Source organism: Typha latifolia, chromosome 4, assembly GCF_019914945.1.
Source record: "Typha latifolia isolate L0001 chromosome 4, TyphaL0001v2, whole genome shotgun sequence".
NCBI classification, from domain to species: Eukaryota; Viridiplantae; Streptophyta; class Magnoliopsida; order Poales; family Typhaceae; genus Typha; species Typha latifolia.
In genome coordinates this window covers 7,846,796-7,857,157 of record NC_133089.1, presented here as the reverse complement: position 1 = coordinate 7,857,157, position 10,362 = coordinate 7,846,796, and the positions used below count along the sequence as shown (strand labels likewise).

General features: G+C 33.7%; 1 non-coding gene across 1 annotated transcript; it reads left to right on the top strand.

The window, feature by feature from the left end:
- Positions 1–535: 535 nt before the first annotated feature.
- Positions 536–642, top strand: LOC140787834 (small nucleolar RNA R71). The gene has a single exon (XR_012108905.1). It is a non-coding gene; the product is annotated as a small nucleolar RNA R71 (small nucleolar RNA).
- Positions 643–10,362: the final 9,720 nt, after the last annotated feature.

Here is a 10,362-nt window from a genome sequence, read left to right as displayed (position 1 = left end):
AATCCTGGAGGTCTCGTTGGTTTATTTGAGGATGCTGTGACCTCCAAAAAAAAATTGGGGTGATTTCACCAATTTGGATTGTATGTTTCAAAGTAAGGACTACTGAATGGCTTTCTAAATTGATTTAGGGCATTCACTTGTTCATTAAACCCATCTTAATACCCTAAAGAAGGGCAAACCATTGTAGTGTGCATGGGACTGGCACAAACACTACAAACTTTAGATTGCACCTGATTTATAGGTTTCATAGTTTGACTTAACACAAGGGCATCAACTTTCCTAGACAAACTATCAAGTCATGCATTCATACTCACATCAGGTTGAACTTCATATATTCCTCTCTTAGACTATGACGTCCTTCGACTTTTAGTACTAAAATTCTATTGTTCGAATTTTTCAGCTATTCTTTCAAAAAAAAGCCCAAGCTTCAGGTGTGCTCTTAGCCATGAATGACCCACCGCTCATGGACTCAACCAGATTACGATTTGTGTCGATTAGATCATTGTAGAAATACTGGACTAACCACTATTTTTCAAAATTGTGATGAGATCACTTAATTTGAAGATCCTTAAATCTTTCCCATGACTCATGAAATTTCTCTTCCTCTTTCTGCTTGAAACTGGAGATGGCCAATCTATATTGGTTTGTTCTAGGCATAGGATAAAATTTGGGCACAAATTTATAGTTCAAATCTCTCCAAGTCATCATTGAGTTAGGCTCTAAGTGATTCAACCAAGCTCATGCTTGGTCTTTCAATGAAAAAGGAAAGAGCCTTAGCCTAACAGATTTATCAGAAAAGTTTTGAAATTTGAATGTTGAACAAATATCCAAGAATTCATCAACATGAGAGTATGGATTCTCATTTTCCTTACCATAAAAGGTAGGAAGCAATTCAAGGATGGCGGTTTTTAATTCAAAATGAGTTGCATTAGTGTTAGGTAACACAATGCATTTTGAAGGTTGGGTTCCATTAGGGGCAAATCACTCTTGTAAAATTATAGTATCATCATGAACCGATTGATGATTTTCAGTCATTTCTTCCCTAGCAAGCCGACCTGAATTATCACGAACCCAACTAATTTCTAAGTTTTTAATAAGGCTTCACAAACAGAAATCTTACCAAGCAAATTACAGTAAATAGTTTTTGTTTCTAAAGTATAATATGAGAGTAAGCAATTTTTTTTTCAATTCTAATCTTGTAGAGAATCACTTCTCTTCTAATTAGAGAGCTCCTACTCCCTTTCAGAGTAAGCTGCATGATTACTATTTAAGGTCAACTAATACACAACCAGGTAAGTTCATAGGAATACTAGTGGGCGTTGGCCTCTTCAGAATACTAGTTCCCTTAGACGCCTCAGTACGGCTCTCCTTTTTTACAGAAATTACCTTGACATTGTAATTTGGAAGGAGCTCATTGGGCTTAACAAAAGATAAATCTTTCCGAGAGGTTCCTATGAGCTATGTGAAATCCTTTGGCCGACGTCTACTTGATTTTAAGTTAGATGTTTGGCGTGGGTTTTAAAATGAAAGGGGATGATTAACTTAAGTGGGCAAGAATATGGTGATTAAATCCACTCCTTATCTTGGTGAGGTTTGTGCCCTTACTAAATATTTTATGCAAATATGAATCCACAAATAATCACAAAGAATCAGTTCAGAACCACTAACAGGAGATTTGTGGGTAGGGTTAAAAAAATTCAAACCTTCCAATCAAGCCCATCGGTTAGCAATTACTGCGCTAGGAGTGATTTTTAAGCAATTTTCTTTTCTTGAAACACAATCCTCTATCGTTCTTTGTTTCTGTAGAATAATTCAAAACAAGAACAAAATTTAGATTTTTTTAAATTTTTTTCTAATTTTTTTAAAAAAATTTTAAACAACAAATAGAAAAATTAATTTTAAATTTTCAAAATAGTTTTCAACATAAGTCCCCGGCAACGGCGCCAAAAACTTGTTGTGATAAATTAAGTAACATTCGCAAGTGCACGAATCTATGGAGTAGATTAGCAAGCAAGGTATCGATCCCACGAGGACTTGTTTGAAAAATTGAAGTGTTTGAAAATCTTAAAAATAATTTTAACCTAGTTAAAAAATGGGTTTAGGAGATTTATGGAGAAAGAAAACATTCTCGCAAATTTCTTTTAATTAAGTGTGAGAAATGAGGTCTTGGAATCCACTTGTAGATAACACATTTCTATTAGATAATATAAATCTCTTCTTTTTCTACGATTCACCAAGAAATCAATCACTAATGGATCGGAAGATTATCTTTGAATGAACAATTCAATTTTAATAAAAATTACGTTCTTCCTTTATTTTTAAAAAATATGGAGTAAGAATTTTAAATCATTAGATGTATCCTTTTTAAGAAAAACAACTAATATTTAAATTCTAAACAACAAATTTAAAGTAGAAGAAGGAAGAACCTATTTAGCAATTAAGAATACATAAGAGATTTAGAATAAAAGAAATATGTTCTCAACAAGCATCATCAACCTTAAGAAAATTAGAAATTCATTTTAGTAGTTAATAACACAACTTGAATAAAAATCAACATGAGATTTAGCACTAGAGAGTTGTAAAATACTTCTTTCAAAAACAAAATCCAAATTCAAAAATAAGAGATTACGCTAAAAGAAGATTAGAATATGAACTTTGCTGAGTTACAGATATTGAAATTTCTTCAAATGTGCTCTATTGTTGCCGATTGAATTGAAACAATTGCAAGTTTAAATGCTGAATTTTAAACTACAACTTCTCAAAAGAAAAACTTAACAGAAAATACACAAGAAGAGACATTTTTCTCTACCTCTCAACCCCTCTATTTATAGACTTCTTGGAGCATGAAAATATGCTCCAAATTGGCTGGAAATCTGCTGTGATTGTGTTTAAAATCTGCTAAATATGTTAGAAATCTACTGCATTAGGTAGGTAATTTCTTGGCTGGAATTGCTATTCAAATAGAAATTTGAAATTTATTTACTGCTGTAATTATTGCTAAAATTTTACCTCAATTGGAGATGAAAATTTACTACATTAGGTGAAGATTTCTTACTAAAATTCTATAACTTGATAGAGATTTGATTGCTGAAAATTTATTACTTGATAAAAAAAAGAAATTTTTTTGACTCATTCTAATTTAGATAAGGAAGAAAGTGATTAGTAGAACATGGTTTAACTTAAGCATGACTTGAAAAATGAGAGGTAGATTCAGTTGGTTAGTAATGACTAAGCCTAATTCTGGTTTGAGCCCAAATTTGACCATTTTTAGTGATTAAATAAGATTCAATTGATTAAAGGTCTACATATAACTAAAATACATTAATTACTTAAAATAAAATATTAACATTTAATAATTTAGGCATAACAAATGTTACAATTATAAATTTAATAATATCTCATATATAAATAAATACACTAAAGGGTTAATGACATCTTATGCAGACTAACGAGATAGGGCCATTTGGCTAATTTTGCTTACTCGGGGATATTTGAACACGTGCATCGATGACGTTTAATATCTCATTACATTACTGGAAATTTCTTTGGCAAACAATATATAATTATTATCCTGCATGTTAAAAATAATTTATAAATTTCATCCTACATAGTGGTATTATGGTAATTAGACTTGCCAAATTCCTTGGCAATGTAGGATGATATCGTGTACCATTTTTGAGCTAAATTATCTATTCAGGTAGTTATTTAATTATATGTCAAGGATCAACTTATGAATAAATCTATCATAGCACAAATAAGCACAAGAAGGTGGAATTGGTGCTTCATTTATTCATATTAAATCAACGACGTTTCATATCGCAGTGTATTAACTAAAACTTCTTCCCAAACACAAATGTCCACCATGCTAAATTTCGACAAACATAAGGTTATTTTGGTAATTTGACTAGGCATATGCCAAGGGAATGTATGATGGTACATGTATTATCTTTGACATAAATTATCTAATCAGGTAATTATTTGATTATAATTTAAGGATCAAAAAATAAATTTATGCATTGATATATTTGAACACACTTAAACACAAGAAGGATGAATTGGTGGTATATTTATCTATAATAAAGTATATGATCGTGCCACATGCCAGAACTGTCATTATTTAAATATAGTTACATTAGACCAATTTTGTTATTTTATTTTAATTTCTGATTTGTCTCTAGCTTCTCACACTCCCGTAAATATTAACTAATATCACATTGCATTAACTAAAACTTCTACCCAAACACAAATGTCCACCACGTTAAAAATATGTCATAAATTTCGACCAACAAAAGGTTATTTTGGTAATTTGATAGGGCATATGCTAAGGCAACATGTGATGATACTATGTATTATCTTTGACATAAATTGTCGAATCAGAAAATTATTTGATTATAATTTAAGGATCAATTGATAAATTTATGCATTCGTCTATTTGTACACGTTTAAACATATTAAGGTTGAATTTGTGGTATATTTATCTATAATAAAGTATATGATCGTGCCACATACTATCATTATTTAAATATAGTTACATTAGACCAATTTAGTTACTTTATTTTAATTTCTGATTTGTCTCTAGCTTCTCACACTCCCGTAAATATTTATGACTACCTTATAACTCCTCGTTTCTTTTGAACTTATTACTCTCCCATAACTATTCATAATTGTCTTGTAGCTCATTTCTTAGTAAGGGTGGTCTAGTTGTCAAATTTTGTTACGTTAAACGGATAGCCCATTTGTCTAGCCTATAGTTAGTCTATCGTTGGTACAAATATAGATATCAAATACATAAGGGTGGTCTAGTTGTCAAATTTTGTTACGTTAAACGGATAGCCCATTTGTCTAGCCTATAGTTAGTCTATCGTTGGTACAAATATAGATATCAAATACAAAGTACGACGACCAAAGTACCTCACTAGATAATTCTATTTATATCTCACTCTTACAGTATATATATCGTGTGACCACAACCACTCTTACAGTATATATATCGTGTGACCACAACCACTCTTACAATTTGCCTAGTGATCCCAACAATTTTCTAACTAAATCTATCATTCTCTAACAAAGCAACATTATCACCACCATGTCCGTTTCTCTACATGGATGGTTTGTTCTTCTTATGCTTGTTTCTCTCCCCTTGTGACTTTAGCTCGGCCCTCTAGGCTACTTGAGAAGATGGAGCACCGACCGGTGTTGCCCTTCAAACCTTAGTGGAACACGTGGTTCCATCGGACCTTAACTAAATCATTAGTGCCACTATCCGGTCCATCGAACTGCACGCATACCCCTCCGAAGGATGGCAAGCATGACTCTCGAGAACTTGGAGAGCGTCGTAGATAGCCAACATGTCACCATGCCCTTCAAGGAAATAGTGACGCGAGTTGGTGTTCTAAATGACTGCAATAGTTTGTGCATTCATAACTAGTCTATATAAGTTATTTCATCTACTTAGGGCCTAAAAATGCATCCACGAGGTCGACAAATAAACAATGTATGCATTGACCTACTTCATCTATAGTGCAGTTAATGCATGTAAAAACAAAATTATTGATTTAATGAATAAGTATCGACATAATATTTTCTTTATATATAACTTAACTATTCACTGTTATGACAATCCAAAATTGAACGGATCAAACGAATCTATCATATAACATTATCTCATCACTTATTTATTTTGTAGTTTTGGTGACACTTATATCACGCATACAAAGAGGACGATACAAAACTAAATTAAAATTATATTTTCCTCATTTGGACGCAAGGACTTCTTTGTAATTTACCTTTAACTCCACTAAGCCAAACTTCTTTGTCAGATATGGTTCCTTATAAGTTCTTATATAGTGAGAAGGAAATTGACTACGATTCTGAAAGCGCTTCATGTCTTTTAGAATATAGTAAGCTAAACATTAGGTGAACCATAGAATTCCTCTAAGATTCCCTTCATTTATTTCTCGGCACGACTGCTAGAAAGTTTTTACTAACATCCCAGAAAAGATAAGAAAAATTCCAATCAAGTATGACATTTTGATGCGTTGACTTGCATTTTCACTGCCTCAAAATGAGATGTGCAATACACATATACGTGACATATCTCGAGCATCATTGTAACAATATTTTCCCCAAATCATGCGTTCTTAATTAGCATACTTTTGCTTTAACATACAGTGTCCTAACTTGGAAACTTTTATCTCATGTACGCATAAGATTCCGGATGTTTATAATTACATAACTACCCCCAGTAAATAAGGATCATTTTAAGATATTTATATCTCATATATAAAGAAATACGCTAAAGGGTTAATGACATCTTATGCAGACTAACGAGATAGGGCTATTTGGCTAATTTTTTTTACTATGGGATATTTGAACACGTGCACTGATGACGTTTAATATCACATTCTATTAATGGAAATTTCTTCACAAAACAATATATAATTATTATCTTGCATGATAAAAATAATTTATAAATTTCATCCTACATAGTGGTATTTTGGTAATTTGAGTTGCCAAATTCCTAGGCAATGTAGGATGATACCATGTACCATTTTTGAGCTAAATTGTTTATTTAGGTAGTTATTTCTTTATACTTCAAGGATCAATTTATAAATTTATCTTTCATATTGAAAAACCCCTAGACACAAGTATGTATCTAAATACTTGGCAATGATATCACTCGTTGGTTTAAGTAAAACTCTGAAGAAATATTAAAAACGAAAGCAGAGATGAACGCCAAGATTTTAACATCGAAAAACCCAAATGGGAAAAAACCACGGATCCAAACTCGGATCAAAACCAATCACTAGAATAGTAGCAGTTACAAGATTGACTCACAAAACAACCCGTCGATCCAAACGACTTTGTTCCTCTCAGTCTTGCTCGCTAGAACCCACGATTCACTGCTTCTCGTTATTGAAGTCCAACCTTAATAACCCTCGAGATTGATTTTTCGTCTAAATAGCCCTTAAGACGAAAGATTAAGTTTTGTAGATGAGTGGAATCCTATTAGTTGAAGAACCGATGCAGCCTTAAGAAGTCTTCTTCAATAATGCTTCTTCAATAATGTTTCTTCAACCACCAAAGAGATAGGGCATCACAATCCTTATATATGATCTCCAAGATAGAGCCAAATCCAAGTCTTATCCGTACTCACGAAAGTCCAAGATTTTCAAACTTCGTTGGCGCGTTCGAACGCGGCCCGGGTGTGTTCGAACGGCATGACTTGATCTCAGGTGCATTCGAACGGGCCCGAGTGCGTTCGAACGCGATAACTTAAATTCTTCAGGTTGTGTTCGAACGCGTTTGTGAATGAAGGTCTTGGTCTGTGTGAACGCAGTACCCACGTTCGAACGTGTTTGTGAACGCAGCTCTCGGTCTGTGTGAACGCAGATACCGCGTTCGAACGCATTGGTGAACGCTGCTCTTGGTCTGTGTGAACGCAGTACCCGCGTTTGAACGCATTTGTGAATGCAGCTCTCGGTCTGTGTGAACGCAAGTATCCGCGTTCGAATGCATTTGTGAACGCAGCTGTTGGTCTGTGTGAACGCAGTACCCGCGTTCGAACGCGTTTGTGAACGCACCGCGTTCGAACGCGTTTGTGAACGGGGTGTGAACTCAACAACTTTTCTCCAATAATTTTGCAAAATTCTTCAAACCAGAGATATTCTAGACTTGTATAAAGCTCATATACATGTAAAAATACACTTAGAATATTTTGTACACAATTGCCAACAATTAAAAACCTAACAATCTCCCCCTTTGGCAAATTGTGACAAAACATCTAGTTTACAAGATATTACAAAGAATTCAAAATGAGCATTCAACAAGTCTAGTACTTTTAGCACATCAATACCTGCAAATAAAAATATACCAAACTAAGATCAAGTGAAAATAACTTGAAATGAATAACAATCCAAACACAAGTTAACAAGCAAGCAGTTCACAAGTACTCAAGCAAACAAAGTTCACAGTTATTCACGCAAAGTTATTATGAAGTAAACATAAACTAGTAAACTCCCCTTACGCCATTACTCCCCCTACACTAGTAAACTCCTAAACTCTAAACACACATCTAAACTCACACTCACTCTCCCCTTTTTTGACACAAATGCCAAAGACTAGGAACTCGGAGGGAACTGATAATGAAGAATCGACAACACGGAGTCGAGTACGGTCCCCTGATGAGCTTGCTCAGCTCGTAAATCATTCACGACCGAATGGAGGTCCTGCACCTGAGTGCTAAGTTGATCGAAACGGTAAGAGAACTGTGGTAACTCCCTCTCAGTGTGAGATGAGTCATCGTCCGAACTGTCATCAGAAATGTCAAGGTGTGATGAACATCTAGCGGCGAAAGAGGATGGCTTGAGAGGAGACGATCGATCATGAGCTTGACTCCGCTTAAGAGTTATCCGATCCAACGGTTTTTGCGAAGTAAGGGAAGGTTCCAAGGCATCCACTCACACCCCACTCTGAGTGCACAAATTGGTAATAAATATGCCAAATGGCAACCCTTCACCATTGGGAAGTTGGAGTTCTGCACGAATAACATCGGAGTCCAAGTAGATCGAAACCCCACGGATAGTAGAACGTATACAGCGTTCTAAAATCATGGCATTATTGAAAAATTCCCTAACAACTTCCACATATGCAGTCCTGCTCATCCGACACACGGATAACCATCCTCGCTCAGTAAAGATCTGTTCGATCCCTAAAATTGTGTTTGTATCGCCCTACAGCTGTAGATGTAGAAAACTTGGGAGCCGAAATAGGTGAGGAAGGCGACCTTGGTTTCTTAGAAACTGCAGCTTTTCTAGGCATTCTTGAGAAAGAAACAAGATGCAAGATTCAATACATGCCCAAAGCATACAAAAAGATAGCAAGAAATCCAAAAAATTTAAGAAACCATGAAGGCCCTAAATGAAATCCATCTTCCACTTGAAAACGCTAAAATATCATGTTCAATCATACAAGAAACATCAAGATAGTAACTTTGACGTAATCAAAACTCGAAACGCATGAAATCAATCAAGATCAAAACACTTAATTGAATAAAAAATAGAAAAATTGATAGATGATCATACCTCGCAAAAGTGAAGAAAAACTAAGAAATTCGGCCGAAAGACGCTAGATCCGGAGGAGAACTACCCTCTAAAAGGATTTGTAGTGAGAAATTTGATGAAAAAGACCAAGATCTTGAAGATTTGAGAGGGAGTGCGTTCAAATGCACCAGTCTGCGCGTTCAAACGCGCCAATCACCGCATTCGAACTCAAAAATTTGTGTTCGAACGCCCCATTTTTGTTTTTTTAGGTAAAAAGTCTAAGAAAAAATTAAAAAATCTTTTTGGAGATGCACTTCTAGAAATTCAAAATAGATTCAAGACATAGAATATGACAATCGAATGAAATAAGTCATACATAGATCAATCAAATCATCAAAAGAATATTATAATCAATTCTAATGCATCACTCAAAATTAAATTAATCTTGATTGATCATAACAATATGCATATGCAAGTTGAGCATAGATAACATGAAACATTATTCTTAAATAAACTTTCCTATTTAAAAAATGATACAACACAGTAGTCAAACCGACTTAGTATTTAAATTTGCACTTTTCGACTTATTCTCCATAATCGAATAGAAATTTTTCCTATATTTTTTTATACATAAACCATATAGGTGCAATGATGGCTTTCACACATGAGTAGGTAGCCTTTTTCTTGTGGTACATATTAAACAATGTGCAAGAAGATATTCACAAATATTAAAAAAAAATATTTAATTTGCAAGCAATGTACTGAATCAAACTAGACTCTAAACACAATGGCTTTCACACTAACTCATTGTAGCCCTTTTCATTGATCTTTTATGAACACATTTGTGATGACTAAGCATGAGGTCAAACTGTGCAAATCAAAGTCAATAGTGAGTTATTTAAAAAAAAATTTATGATGTCATGCTCACTCAAGAATATACACATGTTATGAGTGCATTAAATTTAGTTTAATTATCATAGAAGTCGAGAGAGTGAATAAATTAGAAATGATACAATATACTATAAGATGACAAAATTGACTATAATAACTCATAATCAAGAGAAAAATCATATTTATATGTCAAAAGTATATTATTGAATCTAGGGGTGCATCAATTTTTTTTATGACAAAAAATTCTCGACAAATCTGAAACTAAAACCAAAGAAAAGTTCAAAGTAAGAAAACCTAAAAAGAAATGAAAAGAAATAATAAAAAAGAAACATGCAAACCAAAACATGCAAACCAAAACAAGAAAATCAATCCAAAGCACAAATCCCTAAAGAAGTACAAAGATATTCAAATCTCTATAAATCCAAAGGTT